This window comes from Alligator mississippiensis, chromosome 3 (genome assembly GCF_030867095.1).
Source record: "Alligator mississippiensis isolate rAllMis1 chromosome 3, rAllMis1, whole genome shotgun sequence".
In the NCBI taxonomy this organism is placed as follows: Eukaryota; Metazoa; Chordata; order Crocodylia; family Alligatoridae; genus Alligator; species Alligator mississippiensis.
The window spans coordinates 61,341,726-61,369,710 of record NC_081826.1 but is presented as its reverse complement, the minus strand read 5'-3'; the positions used below and the strand labels follow the sequence as shown (position 1 = coordinate 61,369,710).

General features: G+C 40.2%; 1 protein-coding gene across 8 annotated transcripts in view; it reads right to left on the bottom strand.

The window, feature by feature from the left end:
• The window catches only part of NCOA2 (nuclear receptor coactivator 2), a 273,200-nt gene that overhangs the window by 158,233 nt on the left and 86,982 nt on the right, over positions 1-27,985 (bottom strand). The window contains exons 4-5 of one of the 8 annotated variants that reach the window (XM_059723988.1): positions 12,038-12,095; positions 10,373-10,443 (exon numbers count right to left, since the gene is read on the bottom strand). The exons of 6 other annotated variants lie outside the window; for them this stretch is intronic. The gene's annotated coding sequence lies outside the window, so the exon portion shown is untranslated. The remainder of the gene's footprint in view (positions 1-10,372; positions 10,444-12,037; positions 12,096-27,985) is intronic. One more of the 8 variants, XM_019498603.2, reaches the window with a different exon arrangement.

Below are 27,985 nucleotides of genomic sequence, written 5' to 3'. Positions count from 1 at the left end.
GTTACTCTCAAGATACTTAAAAATCTGCAAATATCTATGCAAATCAAAACAAATAAAAGAAGCATTCATGCTTCTCTACGAAAAAGAAGATAGTGTTGAATGGATGAGATGTTTCTTTTTGGCAGGTGGCATGAGTTTTTTAATTTCTGTTTTAAGAGTTGCGAATTAAGAATATTAGAAATGAGGGACTTATGCCAGTCAGGACTGAGGAAGCTAAAGTTATGAAACAGGCAGGTGAAAAGGTGAGTTTCTATTACAGGTTTCTAATTAAAGCAAATTTACAGTGATGATGATAGCCAGATTCACACAGTTAGGAAGTAAACAACACGGTCAATTTAAATTACTAAATTTTGAAAATGAGGAGATGCGAGTGAAATCTGAGTCAGTGGACTTCTGGGTCTATATGTTCCCATTACCAAGAGTTAGTGAAGTATATGGTGTCAGAGTACAGCCTTTATTTCATGTTTAAAAGTAGTCAAAATACAAGAAGAGAGCTACCATAACAAAGGGAATGTGACACTTAGAGCTGCTTTTGTAACTGAGGGTGGCAGGGGAGAGGAAAAGGAAGTAAACTTAACTATCTGTCCTGTCCGTTTTAGGTACTTAATGGCTTCCATGGCCATGCGTGTCTCAATCTTTAATGTGCACCCGCTCTCAATGAAGCAAAATCAGGACAGAAAGGAGCCTGAACCAACAGCAGCCCTACAAAATCACACAATCAGGTATTCATTCCCCCAACCCTTCATGCTTTCTGGACCTTCAGACATCCCTAGAGCTTATATTATTCCAATCACTTTTCTATAGTCTTCCACAGCCTCTCCCTTGCCCCAAATCAGAACTCTCTTACCTGCTGGCTAGGACTTTCCCAGACTAGGGCTGTCTACTCCCTGGTCCCATTCCCAAATCCTTAAAGGGGAAGACTGTTACAGGTGGTATCAAACAAGCACAGAGGCTAAGAAATTAAAAGATCAAGTCCAATACAAGAGGCGAATACATATGAAAGGACAGTGTCAGTACAACAGATTGCTTTTAAGCCATTTGCAAACTGTCTGGATAAAAGCAGACTTTCAGAGGTACATTAGTTAACATGTACTGTAAGTGATTTTTCCTTCAAATTTTTTCTGGAAAATTCTCAGATATAGCACTGATCCATCGCTCCATAACAGATTTCCTTTGCCTTCTTATTTTTACTTGCACATGATTAATGTTGAAAACCTGGATTCCAACCGATACAAGATTTTATTAAATAGTGGTAAGAAAGCAGTGGACATTAAAAATTATTTAAAAGTTTGCAGTTTGTGTAAGAATTAGTGCTGTAAAATGATTTAGAAATTTGATTGCGATTAGTTGCACAATTTAAAAAAATAGTCACAATTAATCATTATTTTAATCGCACAGCTAAAAGCTCAAATTATGCACAGAAATACTGCTGAGATCAAATGATCCCAGCAAATTGTCTGTCTAGTCTCCTCTTGAAGACTTCAAAGGTTGGGGACTGCACTACCTCCTTGGGAAGTTTATTCCAGTCAGACCTTTTTTTGAAACTGGAAATATGATAACCCTATAGGAATGCAGCCCAGCAGTGTGTAGAGCAGCACCTAGCAGGTAAGTCTGTGAAGGGGAAGGGGGGGGTGGGGGGTGAAAGGCACAGGGCAGGCAGATCAAGGCCTCCACAGTAAGGGAGGGAGTGGGGTAGGGGCAAATGGGACCCCAGGGCCAGGGCAGGTTGTCAGACAAGCACCTGGAAGGCCTGGGAGTCTTCGTCTGTTCCACCTGTTGGCAGGGAGATTTGGCAGCTGTTACTGCAACTGAAGAGTCATCTTCAGGATCTACTCTGCTCACCCCACCTCAGAAGGGGGTTATAAAAAGTACGCTAAAACATATCCCATCTTACCTTCTTCCTGACATTCAGTGGGATCACCTTTACTGTGGTCAAAACCAATGAAGACATGCATTCAATTTTGGGACCCTAATAACGAACACCCAGAGTGCCGCACCACAATTCTGATTCAAGAACTCGGGTGACACAACACTGATGTCACTGCACTGAATGAGACCCGACAAGCAGGAGATGGGCAGATCAAAGAACGTGGAGGCGGTAAAACCTTTCTCTGGAAGGGTAAGCAGGAAGGAGAACACTGGTTTCACGAAGTTGGTTTTGCCATCAAGAATGAACTCATAAATCAACTCAATGAGTTCCCTATCAGATTTAATAAAGGGCCCCATGACTCTCTGTCTTAAACTGGTGGGAAGCCAATATGGCACAGATAGTGGGAAGACAAGGTAAAGGAGATTCAACATCTTGCTGACATCTATGATATGCATGGTTTTTTCAATGCCACCAAAGTCATCCACCGTCTAAGCCAGGAGCGGGCAATTATTTTGGGCAGAGGGCCGCTTACTAAGTTTTGGCAAGCCATCGAGGGCCGCATGATAGGCAGCCAGGAGCAGATAAATATTAATTTTCTAAATTTTTTAGGGGCCCCGCAGACTGGATAGAATGGCCTGGTGGGCCGCATCCAGCCCCTGGGCCACATTTTACCCACCCCTGGTCTAAGCACTCCGGGACCAACCCCCTTGAAACCTAAGGATGAAGGATAATCAAGGAAAAAGGGAAGCCATCAACTCCTGTTGAAGGAGCATTTTGAAGACCATAGGCAATGTGTAGGGGGTCATGTGCCCCCCCGACAGTGAGCACTCTGGCTGGTAGTGGGCCATGGAGAGCACTAGTGCCCCATCTAAAATTGGCTCCTGCCAGTGGCACTTTGGTGGCGGAAGTGCTGTATGCGCTGTCTGGCCGCTGGGGGATCCCCCGCCCCCCAGTCACTGGCTGGCCGCTGGGGGACCCCAGACTCAGGAGGCACCCGTCGCCCATGTTCAAAACCTTCTTAGTCGAGACTGTTATTGATGAGAGTGTTCTCAACTTCATTCATCTCAACCCAGTCAGAGATCTCAGAATCCCTCCAACCCTTGACAAGGTGAAGAAAGCCATCACGCAGCTAGAGAATGACAAGGCATCTGGAGCTGATGGAATCCCTGCCCAAATCTTCAAGTAGGTGGGGAGAGGAGCTCATGTCATAGCTCCATGCCCTTATTTTAGTGATTTGGAATAATGAGGAAATACCAGATGACTGTATTCTGACTGTGACAATCTTCAAGAAAGGAGATGAGTCTGACTATGGAAACTAGAGAGGGATCACCTTGCTGTCCATCACTGGAAAGATCATTGCAAGACCCCTCCTGAACCATTTCCTTCCACTTGCTGAAGAGCTCCTCCTGGAATCTCACCATAGTTTTAGGGCATCGAGAGGCACAACTGAATGATCTTCACAGCTCTCCAGCTGCAGGAAAAATGCCAGGAACAACATAAATATCTTTACATGGCCTTCATTGACCTCATTAAATCCTTTGACTCTGTCAACCAGAAAGCACTGTGGAAGATCCTTCTGAAGTATGGATGCCCATTGAAATTGGTCACCATTTTTTGCCTGCCTCATGACAGTATGTGAGCAGTGGTTCTCAGTCACAGATTTATCCCAGACCCGTTTGAAGTTATGATGGAAGTTAAGCAAGGCTGAGTCATCACTCCAAAACTCTTCTCAATATTCCTTAGTGTGATGCTACATATGACCACCAACAAGCTTCCAGCTGGAGCACAGCTAAACTACTGAATGGATGGCAACCTGTTTAATTCCAGTCAAACCCAAGACCACTCCAACCTCAATCATCGAGCTCCAGTGTGCTAATGATGCTGTAGTGTGTGCTCACCTGGAAGCAGACCTTCAGGTAATCGTTGACATTTTTAGCTAGGTATACAAGAAAATGGGACTGACACTTAACTTTCAGAAGACTAAGGTCCTCCATCAACAAGCTCTTAATAAGCAGCCCCCAGCTCCAGGAATTCAGAATCACAGTGAGACTCTAGAGAACACTGAGTATTTTCCACACCTCAGAAGACATCTCTCACAGAAGGCTGACATTGACAAAGAAATCTAACATCACCTTGAATGTGCAACTGCAGCCTTTGGACGCCTGAGGAACTAGGTGTTTGAAGATCATGACATCAGGTCCAATATCAAGTTCATGGCTTATCAAGTAGTTGTGATCCCCGCCTTAATGTACAGAGCTGAGACAGACAATATACAGGAGACATCTCAAGCTGCTGGAGAAGTACCATTAATGCTGCCAGATGCACCAACATTAGCTTCCTCTCACAAGCAAACACCATGAGCAGCGAGGCGATGATCATCCAACATCAATTTTGCTGGGCTGGCCACGTCGTTTGGATGTCTGACTCCAGACTCCTGAAGCAAGTTTTATTCTCCCAGTTCAGTCAAGAGGAGGGCAGAGAAAGCATTTCAAGGACTTCCTCAAGGGCAACTTGAAAAAAAATGCATCTCTGACATCAGCTCGTGGAAGACTACTGCCCAGGACCAACCAAAATGGAAGAAACATCTGCTACACAGATCTCAGTACTTCGAAACCTTACAGTGACCGCAGGAGATAGAAAAAGTCAGGAGTGGCAGAAACAGTGTGTCGTGGACTGAATCAAGAATCCAGAGCCACCCACCCGACATGGAAAAACATGCCTTAGTTGCAACAGAGTCTATTGATCCCGAATTGGCCTCATGAGCCATCTATGGACCCATAGACAAGGTAATCATGGAAGAAAATCATCCTCCACTGCAGGGGATTGCTGAAGAAGACAGGCTCAATTCTGAACTTAGTGTTTTGGATTATGGGCCAGGAAGTTTGATATTATATTGTCCCAGACCTCAAGATTGGAAGACTTAAAAGTTTTATGCAATAGGCCATTCCTTAAATCAACTGAAAGGCTGAAACTGAACAGAATGCAGAAACCCACTTAAGAGATGAAGCACAAAAAGAACTTGCATACAAGTACTCCAAAATCTGTACTCCCTGCCTATTGATTTCTAAGTGGAGTCTCAATTTTTGCCTACAATATCCTAAATAGCTTATATTCTGACTTAGCACATGACACTGAGATCACCTTTTGCTTTTACTTAGGTTTATTTTAAAATTATAATGAAGGTGCCACCAGTTGAGGGTATACATTTTTTCTTATGTTATAAAGACCTAAATGAATAATATAAACACTAATCCCAGAATGTAACTAACTTTTCTCCCCACCTCGCCCCTCTTTGCATAACTTAATAAGGAACTGGGCCTTGGAATGAACTTCATGGATTCTACTCGAAAGAAAACCGTTTCTTCCTATACACCAATGTAGACAATTCAAATATTAGACTTCAGATAACTGCCAGCATACTTTACCAGTCATAATAGTTTTTTTTAACTAAGTCAGTCTGTTGATCTTCTAATCTATACAACAGAAAACACACTTGTACTTGCTGTTAATTATCCTGCTTTTGAATATTTTAAATGTATTCCTTCATTTTAAAAAATACCTTTTGAAAGTTATATTTGTATCTTACTAAATTAAGCTATATTTTAAAACTTGAAAAATATTTTTTTTCAGTGACAGCCAGTTTCAATATTATTACCTGTTCACTATCTACATTAAATCTAACACCCCTTAAAAATAATTCTTCCCCATAGCACCCGTTTTGAAAGCAGTTTCAGTGTTCTACAGCCAATGTATACCTGTATGTAACGGTTCTATAACCACATGGTATGAGTATACATGCTGTATTTATAACAATAAGTAAAATTAACCTTGTTTTCAGCTTATAATATCTTTTACTCAAGAGCTGCAAAGTGCCTTTGCCAAGGTGGGCATGTATTATTATCCCCAGTTTTCAGGTGCAGAGACAGACAAAGAAATAAAGTAACCTGTCCAAGGTCATTCGGCAATCTGGGATGCCTTAAATGGGAAACTGTATTAATCTCAAAACCTGTGGCTTTCTTGCTCTATTTTCATACTTGTAAAGTGAAAATTTTTAGCTATCAATTTGAACAAGAAAGCTAAACACATCTATTAAATGTTTTATGCATCTTAAATATAAAAATATATTCACTGAAAGAAAGGAGGAAAACTTACTAACTGTAGGAATGAACTAGATTGGGTCTACCTAGATATGTCCTTGGATCAGGTGTCTCAGATTAAGTTTGTGTCAGGAACAGGTATGTTACACTCAGTGGACAAAACTCTCAGGGTTTTTTTGGATCAAGAACAAAACGGTTTCTCTCCAACTTTCTGTGATATCTGCTATTACCCACTTAGAGATTCAAAATAGGTATAAAATAGCAGTAATTGTAAAGGTATCTTTTATAAGAACTGTAGAGAGAGAGTTATTCCTGTGGGTTATTTTCTGGTATAGGTTTAATGACATATGGTGAACAGTGCAACTTGAAGACTTCACATCAGAAAGACTTATTATTTTCCCCTTTAAAAATAATTACCTCAAGAAACCATACAAAGTAAAATATTATAGTAGTATTAAAATAAAGTTATTAGGACAAGCCATTTTACAGAGAACTGAGACCTATTAAAACTATAGCAAACTTCAAATATTCCCAAATATTTTCATTAGAACTTGCAGAAACATGTTTTAGCCAATGCCAATAGACACTTTGTCCCATAACCCATGAGCAATATTTAACACTGAAAATATCAATTATATATAAGGACCAGAATTCTACTGTTGATATTTATGGCCATCAGAGTATAGCAGAAACAGAACTCTAAATGTCAGAGAAGAAACCATTAATTGCAAATCAAAAGTGATATGCAAGTACTATAGTGTCTTTATATAACTAGAAGAAAAAAACATAATAGCAATGTGTTAGGTAAAAATACTTTGCATTTCAGGCTCAGTATTGCAAGGTGCTGAACAGTCTTCCCCCCAAAAGTCAAGGCCCCTAACTATTCATGTGCTTAAATTTAAGCACCTGCTTTAAAATGTGTTTTTTTGGACTAGGACCAAATGGTCAGCACCTTGCAGGGTTTCATTCTGGTAATATTTCAAAGCAGGCTGCAGCTATTAAAACAACCCTCACAATATTTTTGTGAAGTTGGTGAACAGTAACGTCTCCAAAGGACATATGTGAATAGAAGCAGAGAGATCAGGAAAATAAATCTTTTTAATTCAGAAAAGAAAACCTTTACAATGTTTTCTTTGCAGAAAATTATTCCGATTGCTGACATAAAAGATTTTTTGAACAAACAAAGTTATTTATATTTTATTAAAAAAAGGTCCACTACTGTTATCAAAAGGCAGGTAACAGTTGGTGATAAAACAGAATATTTCATAAAAGTTCTTCACTTCAAAGCTAACCTTAAGTGATGCTGCCACCTGATCTTTTCCCTTATATGTTATAAAAAAAGATCAACTATTTTTTTGCATGTGTTGGGTGGATACTGTCATAACCCAATGATTTTTAGTGCCTCGTCACATTGGAATTTTCCCGCCACATGGAGCTTTCTTTGCACGGTGGATTTCTCAGCTGCGGAGAGAAAACCCCGGTGCAAAGATTTCCCGCCACACACATGCAAATTCGTACCCCATTATTGGCTGATTCTAAATTATTCCTACGTGGCGGCTAGCAATTGGCTCGCTAGCCGTATAAAAGGTTAGAGCAGTTTCCGCCCAAGTTGGAGGACTCCACAACCATCTCATGGGGAACTCTGAGCGCGCTGTGGAGCCTAGCAAACTCCGCGTGTGTCTTGGAGGAGGACAGAGAGGCCTGATCAGCTATTAGCCACTCCCCGTCATAGTGTAAATTTGACGTATCCCCTGTGTGAAGCGCTCGTGGAGTCGTATATCGACGACTCATCTCGGTTCGGTGCGGTTCGGAAGAGATCTCATTTGTGTTTGTGTGCAACTGCAACTCAAGCAAGTTTCCTTCCTGCACTGTGACCATCGGCAGCGTAAGTAAAGCTTTCTTTATAAAACCAATACGCTTCCATGCCTAATTCTACTCCGTCGTGGAAAAACCCCACCTGACGGTCCGGGCTACTGGCCATAGCCTCAGACCGACCCTCGGTCCCGACAGATACAACAACAGGACACTGTCATACCAATGTGCAATGCCCTCTCTCATCTATACCATCAAAATAAAATTCAGGATACTACACTATATACAAAGGTAGGAAAAAAACAAAGATTCACAAAGTTTTTGCAAATAATTAAGGAAATTTCATTCCTAAAAAGCCACAACCTTAATTAGCTTTGGAAAGAACTGCAAAGCAGATAGTGGAAAATACAGTATTTTCTCACATGTAACACACCACTAAATAAAACATGCACCTTGTTTTTGGAAGGCAGAATGTAGAAAAAAGAGAGTCATGGCCGACTGTCTGACAGAGTAGTGGCAAAGTGTGGCAACCCACGAGACAATCTGAGAAAGGAAACAGACGGCGGGAAATCCCTCGTGTGGCAGGTGTCATGACCCAATGATTGTGTGCGCGCTTCGGCACTGCAGAATTATTTCCCGCCATGAGGAGCTTTCTTTGCACGGTGCAATTCTCAGCTGCAGAGAGAAAACCCCGGTGCAAAGAAGTTCCCGCCGCTCGTATGTAAATTTGTTTCTCACTATTGGCTGTTTCTAAATTCTTCCCACGTGGCGGCTAGCGATTGGCTTGCTAGCCGTATAAGAAGTTTGAGCAGTTTCCGCCCAAGTTGTAGAGGACTCCACAACCATCTCGTGGGGACTCTGAGCACGCGGCAGAGTAAAAGAAACTTTGTGTGCGTCTCAGAGGAGTTCGGCGGCCTGATCAACCACCAGCCTCTTCCCGTCTCGTTCGTTAAATTCTTCTTAAGACGTATCTACGGTTTTTGCGCACTCGTCAAGGGTATCCAGAGCTCTGTCGTGTTTGTTTAGTGGAGCCTAGCAAACTCCGCTTGTGTGTCTTTGGTGGAGCCTAGCAAACTCCGTTTGTGTTTGTCTGTAACTGCAACTCAAGAAAGTTTTTCCTGCCTGCACCACAACCACCTACGATGCAAGTAAAACAATCTTTAATTAACCGCTACGAGTCCGTGCCTAATTCTAGTCCGTTGTGCAAAAGTACCCGCCCTACCATTGCGGGGTCCCGGCCACAGCCCGCCGCGTGCCCCCAAAAGCCTCAGTCCACTCCTGGCCCGCACAACAGGAAGCTCCTGCTGCCTCACCCAGACGGTCTCTTGGGATGCCACACTTCCTGAACACCCTGTGCTCCCAGGAAGACCTATTCTGTGTCGCACAAGATTGTCCCATACCTTTTGAAGGGCAGCACCAAGACTGTCTGTTCTTTACTGTAAGCAGTTATTTATCACATACAAATTCCTGTAAATAGTGTCACAAATCTCATCAAGTTACTACCAGCAGCTCACTTGCTGCATCAGGCACAAGCTACAGTGCTCTGCTAATACCTAGAGTTGCAAGGAGGTTAACACAGAACTTGGCCACTTCAGCTTGCTGAGCCAGACAAGTGGCAGCCATCTTGGCAGCTGCATGGCATGCCATGTCTCCAGCCATGCTTCTTTTCCAGCAAAGAACAGTTTCCCCATTTAATACACACATGCTAATTTTGTGGGGAGGACAGGACTGATTTAACAGGAAAATGTGTGTAATGTATACAAGAAAATATGGTATATTTTTACCCAAACAAGCTATCCACAACTAAGCAGTTTTACACATTTTATGATAATGATTTAAGAAATGAATTTTTAAGCATTCAAAATGTAAAACACCTTCTGAATGCCAAGTGCCTGATATATAACTTTTGTGCAAACTGATTTCTCCAGACAGTGAAATCAAATGTGCATGTCATCAAAATTCCCCTCACAAGGTTTACAAGAAGCTTTCAAAAGTCTTGATATGTATGCCAAACTGCAAAAATATTTTAATGTAATGAACAGAGTAAGTAAACACTTCTCAGCTGGGCTCAGTCCTTGATTCCCATGCAACTCAAAAGTATAAACAGGGGGGGATATCAGCACCAAGGACAAGAATGAGCACAACCCTGTTTGCACAGGAACTGGCATTTATACTGTGCAGCGCTTATTTCTATCGCTAAACATGGAATGAGTTGGACCAGACTTTGCTTCATAACTTTACTGGATTTAAGCTCTTTACTAATATTTTTGCTACAATTTTCAACACCTGTGCTTAAGTAGATACTATGTAAATTATTATAATCTTATTAGCTTTAAGTGGTCACATCTCCAAACATGGGAACTGCTGCTGCTTTATCCAATCAGCTTTTCACTAATCTGCACGCTAATAGTTGCTCTTGCTGTGCTTTGGGATTGACTGTCATGAGGTCAAAACGGTGATCTAAGCTAAAATAGATAAAGAAACACATTCCCCCTCCCCCCTCAAAGAACAAATGATTACTATTAGCCTCAAGCATAAAAGTACCAGAATAAGTATAAAAAAATATTTGCGAAAAAACCGCAATGTCTACTACCTTGTAAGGTGCTGGAGTGTCGGCATGCCAGAAAAACAAAACCAGGGCAGGCGGGTACATGACAGGATACACTGCATATTAATATAATTAATAATCATAAATGTTGCTTTTTCTGTAAATATCAAGTTTTCTAAAAATTCTAAACCTGGTGACAATAAGTGAAACTAATAAGTGAAACCTTTGCTCTTGTGTCTTCAGTTTTTTTGTTAAGCACGTTGTGATGAAAGAGAGAAAAAGGAGAGAAAGAAAAAAAGAGAAAAGGAGAGGAGAGAGAAAAGAAAAAGGAGAGAAAAAGAGACAAGAAGGAGAGAAATGAGAAGAAATAGAAAAAAAGGAGAGAGAAAAAAGAAAAAGAGAGAAGAAAAAATGAAAGAGAAGAGAGAAAGGAGAGAAAAGAGAGAAAAAAAGAAAAAAAAGGAGAGAGAGAGAGAGAGAGAGAAAGAAAGAGAAGAGAGGGAAAAAAGGAAAAAGATAGGGACTCACCAAAAATCACGGTACAAGTGGGCTGCGTGGCAGCACCTTTAATTTTGCAGGTTCCCCTGCAGGCCCCCCTACCACTGATTGGTGGAGGGGCTGCACTTGCAGCTTACTCCTGATTGGCAGGGAGGTGACAACTGTAGTTTTAAACTTGGTGCCATTTTTACCTCCCTGCCGCTGATTGGCCAAGGGGGCCCAGCAGCCCCACTGCTTGCTGCTAGCCAGCAGAGAGGCAAAAACGGCACCTTGTTTAAAATTGCAGTTTTCACTTCCCTGATGAATTGAGGGTGAGATTCAATTCCTGTGGGGTGGGCTGGCAGAAGAAGGGGAGCCACTTGCTGTGGTGTGCTGAGGAAAATGTCTCCACCAGTCACTAACTGGCACTCGTGCCAGGGGTCACCCATCTCTGGGCTAGCATTTATTTACTTTTTAATTACTAGACAAAAATGGAGCAGTAGCGTTATTTTAAGCCATTCACCTATTCAGAGGATGGGCTATTTCACGTCAGGAAATAGCTGACTTGAGGTTGACTGAATGTTCCATATAAAGACACTAACTGTCTCCTTTAAAATACTAACTGAAAACATTAATTAGACTAGATAAATATTGATTACCTGAAACTGTTGGCTCAATGTAAGGTAATATGAAAAGATAGGTGACTGCAAACATTTCTGTAATTCCTATCAGACATGTGATATTCTGTGTTAAAAACTGAACAAAAAAAATTCTTCTGTAAGAAAATTAAAAGAAGCACTTTTCTTCTAAGTGGATTCAAGTTATAGCATGAGAAAATGTTAACTTTTTCTGAGTCATATTTTCAAAATGCAGACAAAGTGGAAAATAAATTAGATATAGTTAGGTAGCAATGTAAGAAGGTTTACCTAATATTGTACACAGAAGTTTTACCTACTCCTAAAATTATAGATAAGAACTTTTTTTGCAAGTCAAGTTGGAAATGTTTGCATACTAAAATTGAACAACACTAGAAGAACCACTACCTTTTTTTATTTCCAGCTAAGAATATATAAAATAAATAAGTTACTCTATAAGGAGAAAGAATGTGTTAAAGTGTATAAACTTTATATTCTGCAATGAGATATCCATTTTAAGTCACTAAAAACTTGAGAATACTATAATAATTTTAAATATGTTTCTGCAATTTAAATAAGTGAACATAAAGTAACTCACTTCATTTCAGAAGTGTGAAACTTGTTCCTTTCCTGATTTTCTTCATCCATTGTATACACTGAAAATAATAGCAATATTTAACACATTGTTTTTTAAATTTTTATATACACAATACTAGGACTCAACATACAAGATGAACATGCATACACAACAAACTCACATGTCTAAAACACTACACCAACTTTATGATGTAATGTCAAAAACATCCTTGTGAGGTAGAGTGGCAGGTAATAATTATATCGACACAAATGGGGAAGCTGAGAGACCTGTTCTGTGATTACCCTAAAAACCATTCAGCAAGTCAGTGACAGAGCCGACACAACAATTTGAATCCTAGTACTATACTCAATTCCTTTAGATAATTTTAAGGATACTCATCAATGGTAGAATGAGAATTCTTATGATTGATATAAGGATTTTAAAGTAAACATACCATATTTTCTTATATACAATACATACCTTTTCTTCCAAAATCAGGCCCTCTTCCCCCAAAACTGGGGTATGTGTATTAAGTAGGGAAGCTGATTTTCTACCCAGGACAGAAGCATTCTACTTTGACTCCTGTTGTGGTATTATAATCTCGGCTGCCTGAATAAACTTAATGGATCGTTGTTCTTTACCCTACAGGTGTTAACAAGTGATTTCTCTTTTTCATAGAATCAGAGAAGAAAAAGGTCATCTAGTCCAATCCCCTACCTGAAGCAGGATCATCCCAAACCATCCTATACAATCAGTAATCTAAACTCTATATAAAACTATTGTCAACCTTGACAGCACAGACCTAACATCCTAACCTACCACAGGTAAAGCAGCCGAGCAGCCAAGGTCCTGCTTCTAAAGAAGGTTGTTAATATACGCTCAAGACTTGAATGGTCTTCATAAGGCTAACCCTTTTTAGGGCAATTTTGCTGTCTGCTAGCTGTTCCTGGTCTCTTTCATTCCCCAGTTCTTTATTTCTTTTCAAAGTCTCTATCTCTTTTCAAAATCATTGATCCACCAATGGAAACTAGTCTTCAGCAGCTGCTAGGGTTTCAGCCTTACTTAAGCAGGAAAGGGAAGGTAAGTCAGTTGAAGATAAGGCTCTGTCCTTGTTCTATGCAGCCATAATGCCAGGGGAAAAAAATCTTCGTTCTGCTTTTCATAAACAAGTTGTATATTATATTCCAAAGCATACTGTATTCAAGAAAATACAGTATACCTTTATTTTAAGGAAAATGCATCAGAAGCATTCTAGGGCTACAAACATACCAATGTTAATAATATGTACAATTTTGGCCTGATGATCCTTGAGATTATCATTTTCAAGCACTTACCAACCAATAAAAATCTGTTTATGCTGACTATAGCACTTGAGAGTTGAAATTTTCTTTCAATCTATTTTATCCATCTAGAAAACTTAAAAACCTTGTTAAGTGAATTTATCAAGCTTCTACAGTAGCTACTAAACTATTTAAGTGCTTCAAACCTTTCATCATCAGCTCTCTCCTATGGGTGCAGACATGGCTAAAATGCATTGACTTGTACCAGGAAGAGAGATGCTTGAAGAAGTAAAACTTAGTACTGTCAAAACACAGTATAAGATTCCATATTCATTTTTTAAAAGACTTTATTATAGTGTTTGAACCTTCTTTCCCCCCAAAAAAAATTTATCACATTTATATCATCATCATATGCTTCCAATTTCTAGTCTCAGTAAAAGTCATTCTGGAAAACCAAAGGAAATTTTTTGCAAACCACAGATATAATAAAGTAGCCTCCCTCAGTGGATTGGTCTAAAAGCCTCTATTGCCAACACTCCACCTCTCAACATCTGGCACAGGAATCAGATTACAAGCTAGGCGGCAAACTGAGAAGCAAAGAGGGAGAGAGAAAGGTAGTGGCTGGTTAACAAATACAAGCAAGTATGCCTTCTATGATACCCATCCTTTACTTGATGTCACTATGTCAAGCTGATCTGAATGCAATCACGCACAAAATGAGTATCCATACCATCCTCTCTCTCCCTCTTTAATCGGATCCATGAAAAGCTGGTTACAACAAAATATCCTTTGATGACTTAATAACTGTAACTGTGCCAAAAGTGCAATTTAGCATTTATTGTGCTTCTAATTTTGTTAAGTGACAGTATAAAGTTCACAGAGAGAAGACAATCTTTATCCTCATATTCATAAAATTCTTCTGCTTTATCTAATTTGCCCAATACTTCACAGGTAAACACCACAACATTTTAAATGCTGATTTTTAAATGACAGAGAATTATTTTAACCAAATAAATAATGTGTACTATTTCATTCAGTTTTTACACACATAAAAAGACTGCTGAGACAAAGTTATGTTAATAGCAATTGTTTAATGATGCTAATGATAACTAATTTTGTTAGATCCCTTGGTAAAAAAAAATATACCCTTTTCCCAAATCCACAACAAAATAATATAAAACCTTCCCCTTGGCATGTAGAGCTCAGCAGTCCACTATAGTCCAAAAGTTCAAAAATAATTCAAAATGATTTTCTGTTCAAATGCCAGCTTGGCAAACCAGTCAGGAAATCATTAAGTTAAACAACAACAACAAAAGTTGAATTCTTTTGGCTAAGCTGCTTGATGGTCCATACAAAAATGAAACAGGCAACTGCAAATACAAAACTTTCAAAGACGCAATGTATTACAGTTACAAAACTGACTTCTCCTGTATGCCTGGTGTAATATGATCATAATTGCTGAGAAAGGGCAAGAAACTGACTGTATGTTAAATCCTGCCATCTGTAGGTGCTTTACACAGCTCCATTTGCTGTAGCAGGGTCAAAAGTTTACAGTATTTTCACTTGTTCATAACCAATCACAGAACTCCTTGCTATGTGTAATCTTTGACCCATTCTCAAAGCATTACACAGTCATATGCTTATACTGAAAAGATCCACGCATTTTAATAAGAATACACTTTTTGTTGGTTAGCTTAATAATTATTATTTCCACATTCAGTAAGCATAGTGAACATATATTGTTCTTCCCAGTCCCCTGGAATGCAGCAACTACACTTCATTTTCTCTTTAAATTGCTACTGAAGTTCTGACTTTGCAATCAGGAGCAACGTGGAGGTAGTGACTGGAAAGCATTCACCACAGGACAGTAGTGTTAAAAGTAAGTGGACCCAACTGTTAAGTTGTACAAACAGAGACACAAGATGCTCCCTCACTCACTCCAATTATTTAAACGAGGCCTCACAATGAAAACACCAAAGCACTTAGTCTTCAACAATTAGGATTAATGACTTGAGAGGTGTCACAGAAAGTTATCCCGTTACAGAAGGCAGAAGATTAAAAAAGACTGATGAAATAAAAATCTCTTAAGCAGAAATTTGTACTGGAGAACTGGGTAGAGGGTTTTTTTTCCACTTTTATTAAAAATCTTTTAAAAATTGGCCTTACTATAACATAGATTTCTGCTAATTAGAACATGCCAAAGTAGACAGCTGGGCTTACTACCGAATTCACTTTTGACAGGCAGAAGGCCCAAGAGCAACATTACAATATGTAGTGCTACCTTGATTATCTCCAAACTCCTTTACTCACACAATCATTAATTCCTAGAAAGTAATCATACAGCAATAGATAAATATCAGTAAAAGCAAGCAGAGGGAGATAATGAAAGCTAACTTCAGAGAAAGGTGAGATTCTTAATTGAAGGTTGTAGTAGTTTTTAAATCACATTTCTGTTACATGACAAATTACATATAAAAAAAATCACTTATCATACAGTCCTAAAGGAAAGCACATAAACCACACAAAACAAAAGTCATGCATCCTTTAATATGAAAGGTAGGGGAGTACAAAAGACGCTTTTCCTATGTATGAACAAACAAATACACAAACACTGTTTTGATGGTATTTTTGACCCTTTTTTCTCCTACCAATGTAATCTATTTGTGAGACCATGCACAACAGGCAAGTCTTATGAAAAGTTGAACAAATCTGCAGTTACACAAAGTTCTGAATCAAGTGAGTTGTTTGATTTTTCCTTATGTCTACAAATATTTACTCATCCAGCCAGGGAATAAAAACAATATTATATCATCAAGGCAGTAGTTCTCAACCTTTTTAGATTCAAGACACCCTTCATTAGGGTCAAGACACCCCTCACAAAACGCCAGCTCTTACTTTTCACTTACTGTTTGACTTCTGAAAAATAAGAGAGCAATTCTTTTATTGCAAAGAACTCAAGATAACTCAATGAGTCAGAACAGTTTTAACACTATGAAACCCTATTTAAAATCTATAGGTTTATCTTGTGAATCCTGTTTGCACACTGTTGCACAACAGTGCTCACACTGTGCAGCACCCCTGACTGCATCTCAAGACACCCTGGTTGAGAATCATTAGGCTAAGAATATTAAGCACTCTGATTAATTAACAGGAAACAGTGAATAATGAAATGAATACCAGTAGTTTGTGAATAATTCATAGCCAAATATGTTTACATGCCACACACAAATAAATTGTGACCACCACAAACATTTATTAAATTCAGAACACACAGCATGCAACAAAAAATTAATAGATTTTTTAAGGACAGAAGTGACCATTCCATTCATTTAATCAGACCCCTATATAAAAATTTACCAGGCAATTCCTTCATCAAGACTGACATATGGGTTTGTGCAAGGTAAATTAACAATTCTTTCTTGCAAACTACTGGCCCACTTCACAACTGTTGACATTACAAAATCTATGGTCAAAGTCTGTTCGCACAGAAGTTTCTACATGAAAATTAATATCGCATATTTGGAGAAGTGGAAAACTTCCAATGTCCATTCTGATGCTTTGTTAGTAGAAACTATTTCCTGTTCCGTCAAGAAAATGCATCTTAGCCAAAAAACTAGAAAGCTTGAAACGGTTTTGAGCTTTTCTATCTACCTTGTACATGAGATTATAAAAGTGCATATGGAAATTTTCTTCTCATTATAAGAGTAATATTTTTGCTTTGCAAATCTTTCACTTTACTCAACAGAAACTGAATTTTTACATGCAGAGAATGTCATAATCTCTCTTAGAAACACAGAGAAAAGAAGACAGACCAAAGGGAGGTAACCGCACTTAAATGAAAAGGAGAACAGATCCTGGGAAAGGGCCCAGAATAACCCTGTAATAACGAAATATACGAGGGAGCGGTGGGGGAGAAGGAAATAACAGCATCCTTCATCTAAGAGAGTTTAATAGGTACACTATTTTAACTGATACCAACCTGGAAAAAAAAAAAACCATATTATAAGAAGAGGCAAGACGAATTACCTATAAAAATGTAAGAGTAGAAAGGACTTCCCAGGTCAATGAGTCCAGTTCCCTGATGTCACTGGCCTTACCAGATTGCCTTATTAAATCACTTTGATCAAACTCAAATAGCTGATCAAGCTCAGGAGTTGCCTCTTTGGAAAAATCTGTAAAACTACTGGTTGGAAATCTACAGAGAAATCTACAGAGAATCCTCAATTCTTCAAAAAGCTCTAAGTTGAGGACAATGAGCTTTAAAGCTCTGAGATAAACTTGTCCAAGCCTTCCTGGAGAAAATTAATATTAATGGAATAGAGTTCTAAGTGCATGACAAGTGAGGCAATTTCTCTATGTGGAATTTAAAAATATTTGGTTGACTCCCACGCAGGAGACCTAGGTTTGATTAGGTATATAACTATAGCCAATGAGGCACTGAATGTCTGGACTAGGTCTGGCCTTCAGATACGGTCTCAATGCTCTAAAGGTGGGGATAGGTCTGGGCAGCCTCCACTCCCCCATACTCCTCCCTAGGTACACGTCAAAGGTCCTAGTGACCCTTCATGCACATGATCTGGAAGGAATGACAGTTGCCTACTACCATTTAATGATTTAGCTATTTGCTATGAGGATTGCCATCATGTAGCTGTCAGACCAAAACCAACTGAGATCCATTAACATAAAGTCTTCCTTCCAACCTACTTGACAACAAAGATGACTACAATTTAGGTAAAATAAATTCTACTCAGATTATCAGCAGAAGGAGGAGCCTCCATGAAAAATCCCAAGTGGAAAACAAGCAAGTGGGCTAAAACTGGCTTTTCAAAAAGCAGACTCTGTAACACAAAAGAACAGGCTGTCTAAATAATGGATCTTCTTGACCACATATTCTAAACGTACTGTACCTTGAAGACGGCCTGTTGTAGGTATCCAGGAGATTTCATAACCACAAAGGAGAGAGAAAAATCTGTGAGACAAGGCCATAAGATCCATGACAGGTTTAACCAAAATGCTCAAGAACAGTGAAGAGATGACAGGTGGAGAAATGTGTGTGCAGGATTTTTTATTATTTTGCTTGAATCTGAATCTCTTATCTGTCTAGGAGTAAAAGGTGATTGGTTTAGAAATTTGTTCACAAAATCGTATTTCCTTTAACTGCAACATGTCTCTCATGGGGTCAACAATGGACCTTTAGGCAATGTATTTCTAATACCAGGAGCTCATGCAGGATCATGGCACAGGGGAACAGCTGTTTCTGTTCCGTATCAGCTATTAACCAGAAGCCAATATATAGCATCATATGAACATAGCTGTTCGTATGATGCTATATATTGCATAGCTTTAGTAACCATGTATGGCAACACCCGATTCTTTTATTCAAATCCCAGTTCATTTATCTTTGATGATTTCCATAAAAGGACTGTTCCTGTAACAGCACATACAACTGCATGGAAAGGAAGAAGTGGTTTTAAGTACACCCAACCTAAAATTGGAAATTTAAAAGCTTGAGATAATATTGTTGTTAGTTCCATCTGCATTCCCCCGTTCCATACCTGTTGAACAGGAAAAGAAATCCCGCAATAAAATTCTCTATTTAAAGGCAAAGTGAGAACTAAAAATACATTAAATTATTCTTTGGATTTTATGGATGCCCTTCTTTAAATCAGATACAAGGCTTCTTATCCAAAGTGGCTGTATAGCATTGCTATTCACTTGTAAACAGATGGTATTTTTCACTCCAGAGGAGATTGAACTTGAAGGATGAGTAAATTAATTCAGATTTTAAATTGAGGAGACAAACACGCCAACTATGCCCATGTGAAACTAGGGAACAACATGATAAATTGCACACATTTGTACCTCTGCCCTCCTCAGCTATGCTCTTCCATTTCCACCTGGACTATTTCTAACTTTCAAAACTTCCCAGTGCTCAATATTTTTAAACTAAACAAACAACCTGACACAAAGATCCTTTTAACTATATCTTTATTACAGAATTTGCAACATGCATATGTAGATAGAGACAACTGTTTTAATGGAATTTGTTTTTGATGACCTGCATAATTTCCTTCCATGTTTACCATTCATATGGAATGCAGCCATCTTAGGTTAATAACCGTTTTTGGCCCATACTACTGTGTGCTTCAGCCACTTATATTAAGCAATATATGTAACTATAATACTATATGTACATGTATGTGATTTTTTTACAACCCATATGTTTGTAAATTCATAAGTTTATATAATTTAAAAGCACATACAAATACAACTAGCTGAGAAGGTGAGCATGAGTGCTCTTGAGCCTTAGAGTTCTTGAACACACAGAGTTTCCAGATTCCCAGAAATAGGCAGTATAAAAACAAGATGCACAAACGTCCTTCTAAAAACAATTAAAATTCCAATTTTAATTTAAATTTTAGAGGGATATAATGCATTGCACATATAAACGTCTATTTGAATTATACCTTTAGTACAGCATAGACGCTTATGAATATTGAAGGTACTTTTCCAAAATCAGTTTTATTAAAATGTATACAAGTACATTTCCATGAACGAGAACTGCAAATCTCAATATATGCAACTGACCACAGTACTGTTTCGGAACTAGCTACAGACTTATCCTTTATCCCAGTAATTATACACTTTTAAGACAGAGCAGATTGGTTAACCAATTTCACCATATCATGTATAATTTTGATGTATTCATGGTCTTAATCTAGGAAGTCATCTATGAAGAAAAATATGACAAGACACTAAATAAAGAAACATATGAGTATCTCTAACTAAAATAATGTATAACTGACTGGAGTTATTTTATAACAAAAAATGATATAAGTACTAAATAGGTTTATCAATATATAGCCATCTTCCTCAGAGCAGCAGCTTTAAAGTTCCTTTAAAGCAATCAAAGCACCAAAGTAGAGAAGGTAAGAAGTTAGGCTCCATTTTTAACAGTGAGTTAAAGACGACAGGTTACAAGCCTTTACTGCAACTGAAAGTTTATCATTTTCACTTGGAATGGAAAACATTTAATATGAAGAACTACTGTTTTTCACAGAACACACAATTCACTTTTCATAAATCTTTCTCCTGAATTATATCTGACACCTCTTGGAAGTTTGAAGCTGAAATCTGTTCTCTTTCTGAATGTTTTTCTCTTTCATCATATGGTACACAGTGGTTTGTTATCGTGGGGCTCCTGGCATCATTTTTGTTTTTTAAATTCTTTTTAGAAAAATAGCATAGGGCCCTGACAACTGTTTGAGCTCTTCCTAGCTAAATCTCAGTGAAGAAAGGACATAAAAATGGTTTAACTAGTGAACTAAGACTTCTGCCAGAGTACAGGATCCCTGGCTGGCACACAGCAGAGTGGGTCTGTTGCCCAGGAGTTTCATAGACTGACATATTTAAAAAAGCAGCCACCTGGTATTCACCCCCTTGGGTCCACATTGTGTCTAGCAGTTTTACTGGAAAGTCAGAAAAGGGGATGTGCTCCCCACCTCTACAGAAGAAAAAGCTCTGCCCATCATATCAGAGGTAGAATAAGTAAGGGAAGTCTACTGAAGCTGGAGTTTTGTGAGTTCTATCTGCCTATTTCCATTGATATACATACCCCTTAGAGAGAAAAAATACCTTTCAAGGAATCTTTCAGAAGTCAGAAGGGCTACTGTATGCACTACTAACTAGACAACTGCTGCTGCTTCAGCAGCAGAGTAGAGCTTCCCTATGACTTTCTTCTCTTGGATAGCATCACACTTGGCTCTTCTGAGCAAGCAGCAGAGACCAAGCACATAGCAGTATCCTTAGGTATTTGCTGTGCAAGTGCCTGGATATTAGCAGAGCCAAAAAAAAAGGGAATGCAGGCTCCACTGCCTAAAGAGGCAGAGCTTCCATCAAGGACACAAAGCAGCATAAGATGGCTTTGATACAATGTGGAAGGATACAGGCACAACAGAAGCATTCTTTTTTCTTTGTCTGCTTTTTTGCCATGTTAAGTGCCTATGCAGTGGGATAAGAAAGATGAGAAAACTTCTTCAGAAAAGGGCTGTCCAAAAAAGGCTGAGCAATCAGACTTCAAAAAATTAATGATAAAATATTCTGAATAAAGCCAATTTGTAATGGAATGTTAGAAGTGAGGTCCCTAAAGAGAGAAACTGTCTACCAGCTCTGTAGCAGGTTTTGCTGCCCCATGCAGTTTATGGTGGCAAGAAGCCAACTGGCAAGCTCTTCTATGAGTTTGGAATCAAGCCAGTCGTACTTACAGGTCTTATTTCTATTGCCAAGATGAAGGGAAGACTGAAGATCCTGTTGTTTGGCTCTGTGGACCTGGTAGTGACCAAGAGTATTTGTTTTTTCAAATGTTCTTAAGCGAGTCAACTTCTCTTGCTATGAAGTGACAGAATTATAAAAACAATACATTCAGGTCCCTCCTGACCCTAGCTACTATGAAACTATGAAACTAAGCTAAACTGAATGAGCCACAGATTGTTAATTACATGGCTATTTGCACTTTGACTGGAACAGAAAGTATGCTGGTTATGACTAAATTGGGCTTTACTCTTACTACTGCATTGAAGCCGTATTTATGATAGCTGAAACTATGCAATTTATGTAAATATATGCATTTCCTGTTGAACCAAGTCCCATATTACAGTTTAACTCACCATTCCTAATGCCAGGTGTATGTAAAGCATGCTACAATTTAAAGACCACATATTTTTTCAAAATACTTTATTTTTATTATTGGATTTCATATGTCTGTGTCCACTGGACACTTGTTTTTAAATTTCTATACTACTAGGGCTCTAACACATTCCTTCAGTGTCAGAAACCACATATGTTTCACAAGTGTCATCCAGTTTCAAAAACATATCTGTCCAACAGGGCAAAAAGAACCTCTAGTGACATGGTCAATTAAAAACTACAGGGCAGGTACTTAAATTACATACCACAGTGGCAAACAAATTATATTCTGTACTCCATGCACTGATGCCCTTTTCTGTTCAATATACGACATTAAATCACAAGCAATTTGTAACAGCAGTTTTGCCACTTTAAACAATATATCACTAATTCTTATTGTAGCAATTTGCCAAGTAAGTATATATTTGGTTCTATAGGCAATCCTTACTCTTCAGGCTGAACATGCTTGCACACTTACCTCACAGGGGTTAATGAATCAAAACCTATTTTACTGCAAGACAATTTTTAAAATACTGTTCATCACAAAATGCAACATGCACACCAGTAGTAAATTTCCTACTGCAATTTTTCTTACTTCCCTTGATTATACTAATTGGGCTCTCACCAAACCCAATTTCTGCAACAAACGCAATCACACAAATCAGTGCTCTGCCCTTCTGATGACAGTTATTTTCCTAACAGACTGTAACAAAAAGGCACACACCAACTTACTGCATCACTCAATTAGGAGTAAATGGATTGTGATAAAGAAAACTTGTTCTTTATAATACATTCAGTAATTTCTCATGATAAAATACGACAGTATCCCTTACAGAACAAAAACTGTTTATTTTTTATTTATTCCTTTAGATGCTGTTTAAAAAAACCCCAAAACTTGTTGAGGGTTTTTCTATAAATCTGAAATGCATATAAACAAGATCACAAATCCTTGATATAAAAAGATATATGTCTGCACCTTAATCCCATTTAAATATTTCCCCTACTAGACCACAACCTCCTACACCTAGCCATCAGATCCTTTAACCACTTTCCTACCCTCATACTCATCGAAATACATTGGCTCTGCAGCGTCCTTAGAAGATGAACACATGTGGACTCTGAATCCCAAAGAGGATGCTCTCCTACCAGTCCTCTGTCTCAGGCACCTCTTATAACTACAACTGATACAAGAAAGGGGTATCTGATCTGTGACTCCAAATTCTACTACCATTGATCTATCACAGCTTTTTAATGAATCTTTCCAAAAACAGGAGATTCAGAAGAGGGGTTTGTGCACTTCTCAACTGGAAGCACATGCCACAATGTAACTTCCCCACACTAATTCAGGGAGCCACTGACCACTTCCAGCAAAAATGCACTCAATATTTATCCACTGTTCTTAATGAACTTGGAAGAGTTCAGTTAGGCTAAGTACAGACAGTCAAAAAAACCAAGGCTGAATCAATTTAATCTTTGCAGGTCAGTCTAAACTGATTGAGCCAATAAGCAAGTGAACAGACTTCACTGAGGTTTATCTTAAACTGGCTTCAGCCATTTTGAAAGTGATTTATCTGCACTGAACTTCTGTTGCGTTACAGATCTGAATTGGTTTCCAATTACTTATACCAGTTTGTGTGTAATTTCTGTGCTTAGCCTTACAGGGAAAGAACTCCCAAAACTTTTCTGGGAGCCTGCTCTTTCTGCATGAAAACAAACAATTGAATTCAGATCTTTCTGACTTTAGCTAAAGAAGTAACATGAATATTTTTAATAAGAAAAAAATTGCGTTGAGTGGGAGCAACACAGATTTGCTAGATTATCCATCATCCAAGATTAATTTTGCTGTTGACGATTACACAAATGTTATGATGAAGGCAAAAGTGCCTTTCTTCAACTCCAGCACAACTACAGCTTAAGAATTAAATTATTCTTTAAGTCACAGTCAGACTTGGCATAAAACTTCAGGCACAAGAATTTCCCTTGAAGCCCACTTCAGTGATCTGAGAAAGACAAAGCTAAGCAAATGGGAGTTCAGGCAATCATATAAATAGTGAAGGACAGTCTCCACTCCTGTCCATACTTCTATGCCCCATCACAATTAACTGTTATTTCTTATCTTCCCCATTTCCATCACTCCCTTACACTCTCATGTTATCAATATCCCCCCACACATGATACTGTATTGTGAAGGAGGAAATAAGCAAAACCAGTACATAATTAAACACAGAGTTATATTTCCTCTCAACATGATCACTACAAATCAAGGAAAGCATTTATATAGCTCAATTTCAGTTCACATCCCAAACTACTTATGTGCCAGGATACTCAAATACATTCCTTTAAAGAGCAATATAGATGAACACAATATACAGAATCACAGAAAATTAAGGTTGGAAGGGACCCTCAGGAGGTCATCTACTCCAACCAGCTGCTCAAAGCAGGACCATCCACAACTAGATCATCCCAGCCAAGGTTTTATCTAGCCAACTCTTAAAAACCTCCACAGATAGAGATTCCACAACCCCTCTAGGTAACCAGTTCCAGTATTTTACTACCCTCCTAGTAAGAAAGTTTTTGCCTAATATCTAACCTAAACTTCCCTAGCTGCAACTTGAAACCATTGCTCCTTGTTCTGTCATCTGCCACCACTGAGAACAAGTATCTATCCTCTTTGTAATTACCCTTCAGGTAGTTGAAGGCTACTATTAAATCCCCACTCAGTCTTCTCTTCTGTCGACTAAATAAGCCCAGTTCCCTCAGCCTCTTCTCAGAAGCCATGTGCCTCATCCCCAAACCATTTTCATTGCAATCCACTAGACTCTCTCCAATTTGTCCACGCATCCTTTTTTTTTTTTTTTTTTGGGGGGGTGGGGAAGCAAAAGTAGACGCAGTACTCCAGATGTTGCCTCTCCAGTGCTGAATAGACGGAAATAATCATAGATAGATTTCATAGATTTTCATAGACATTAGGGCTGGAAGGGACCTCGGAAGATCATCGAGTCCAGCCCCCCGCCCAAAGGGCAGGACGTCAGCTGGGGTCATAGGATCCCAGCAAGATAAGCATCCAGTTTCATCTTGAAAGTGTTCAATGAAGGCGCTTGAACAACCTCCGGCGGCAGGCTGTTCCAGACCTTGGGGGCTCGGACAGTAAAGAAATTCTTCCTTATGTCCAGCCTGAAACGATCTTGTAGTAGTTTGTGACCATTCGTCCTCGTCATCCCTTGGGGCGCTCTGGTGAACAAACGTTCCCCTAGATACTGGTGATCACCCCTGATAAACTTGTAGGTGGCCATCAGATCACCCCTGAGCCTGCGCTTTTCCAGGCTAAAGAGCCCCAGGGCTCTCAGCCTGTCATCGTAGGGTCTGCTTCCCTGACCCCTGATCATGCGCGTGGCTCTTCTCTGGACTCTATCAAGCTTCTCCACATCCTTTTTGAATTGTGGAGCCCAAAACTGGACGCAGTACTCCAGCTGCGGCCTCACTAAGGCCGAGTACAGGGGGAGAATGACGTCCCGGGATTTGCTTGAGAAGCATCTATGGATGCAAGCCAGCATTTTGGTCGCTTTACTAGCCGCAGCATCGCATTGCAGGCTCATGTTCATCTTGTGGTCAATGATGACCCCCAAGTCTCTTTCTTCCATAGTGCTAACCAACATAGCACTGCCGAGCCTATAAGGATGCTGCGGGTTTTTTTTCCCCAAGGTGGAGAACCTTGCATTTATCGGCGTTGAACACCATCAGATTCTCATCCGCCCACTTGCTGTGCCTGTCCAGGTCAGCCTGGATCACCCGCCTGTCTTCTGGCGTGGATGCTTTGCCCCAAAGTTTGGTGTCATCGGCGAACTTGGCCAGTCCGCTTCTGACTCCAGTGTCCACATCATTAATGAAGATGTTGAACAGTATGGGTCCAAGGACAGAGCCCTGGGGGACCCCACTGGTCACAGGACACCACAATGAGTGACTTCCATCAATTACTACCCTCTGGGTCCGACCCCGGAGCCAATTTTCCAGCCAGTGGATCGTGGGGGGCCCAAGGCGACAATTGGCCAGTTTCTCCAAGAGACAATCATGGGACACCAGATCGAAGGCTTTTTTGAAGTCAAGATATATGACATCAATCTCATCTCCCTTGTCCAGGTGATAGGTCACCTGGTCATAGAAGGAAATGAGATTGGTCAAGCAAGATCTACCCGCAACAAACCCGTGCTGGCTATCCCTTAAGATGTTGGCGTCGGCCAGTCCATTAAGGATGGCCTCCTTAATAAACTTTTCTAAGATCTTCCCCGGGATAGAAGTCAGGCTCATGGGCCTATAGTTAGCCGGATCCACTTTCCTCCCTTTCTTGAAGATAGGCACCACGTTGGCCTTCTTCCAGTCTTCGGGCACTACACCAGAGCGCCAAGAGTTTTCAAAGATCCGCGCTAGAGGCTGGGCTATGATGCTCGCCAGCTCCTTGAGTACCCTGGGGTGAAGATTGTCAGGGCCGGCTGACTTGAAGGTATCCAGCTTCTCAAGATGTTCCTTCACAAAGTCAGCATTAATGGAGGGCAGGGGATCACCCTCACCCGGACTTCCCGGCCCTGTAGCAGGCACAGGCGTCCCATGGGGCTGATGAAAGACCGACGCAAAGTACCTATTTAATAGGTTGGCTTTTTCCTGGGCGTCAGTTGCCCCATCTGGTTCAGCAGGGGTCCAACGTTGCCCCTGCTTTTCCTCCGGCTCCCCACATATCTGAAAAAGGACTTTTTATTGTCCTTGATGCTCAAAGCTAGCTGGAGTTCAGTTGCAGCCTTGGCTTTCCTGGTCAGCTCCCTACAGGACCGGACCAGTGCAGAATAATCCTCCTTGGAGGTGACTCCCATCCTCCATCCTTTGTAGGCCTTTCTTTTTAGCCTCAGGAGGTCTGCTAGGTCCCTGGAGAGCCAGGGGGGCTGCTGTGCCCTCTTGCTGCCTTTCCTCCGAGATGGAATAGACTTAGTTTGTGCATTGAGGATCGCTCCCTTGAGGAGCAACCACTCTTCTTGAACTCCCCTCTCCCTGCGGTCACAGTCCCTTAGGGCCTCGCTGACAAGCCTCCTGAGCTTGTCAAAGTCGGCTTTCCTGAAGTCAAGGACTTGCGTGTTGCTGACCGACTTACCAGCTTTTCGGCGGATGGTGAAGGTGATCAGCTCGTGGTCGCTGTCACCCAGCTTCCCATCGATCACTAGGTCGCCGAGTAGGTCCTCCCCAGTAGCCAGCACCAGGTCGAGCAGCGCTTTGCCTCTCGTTGGCCCATAGACTTCTTGAGTCAGGTAGAGGTCATCCACGCACGAGAGGAAGCTCTGCGACCGCTCAGATTTTGCTGAGCGATCCTCCCACGAGATGTCTGGGTAATTGAAGTCACCCATGACAACCATGGTCCTGGAGCAAGCTGCCTCAGCCAGTTCCTGGGCAAACTCCTGGTCTAGCTCAGGACTTTGGGTGGGAGGTCTGTAATAGACTCCCACCATTGTGTCCCCTGTGCCGTGTTCCCCACGGATTTTAACCCAGAGGGTCTCCAGCCATCCACCCTGGTCGCCAATCACTTCCCTTGCACTGCTGGCAACACTTCTACCAATACAGCCCAGTATGCCATTAGCCTTCCTGGCAATAAGGGCATACTGCTGGCTCATATTCAGCTTATTGTTCACTGTAACCCCCAGATCCTTTTCTGAAGAGCTGCTGCCTACCAGGCAGTCGCCAGCTTGTACCAGTGCATGGGACTGTTCCATCCTAGAGTGCAGAATTTGGTATTTATCCTTGTTGAACCTCATGAGATTTCTTTTGGTCCAATTCTCCAATTTGTCTAGGTCTCTCTGAATCCTAACCCTACCCTCCAGCATATCTACAGTCTACTGTATCTACTATTTCCCCCCAACCTTGTATCATCTGAAAACTTGCTGAGAGCGCACTCTATACCATCTTCGAAGTCGTTGATGAAGATATTGAACAAGACTGGCCCCAGGACTGACCCCTGGGACACTCC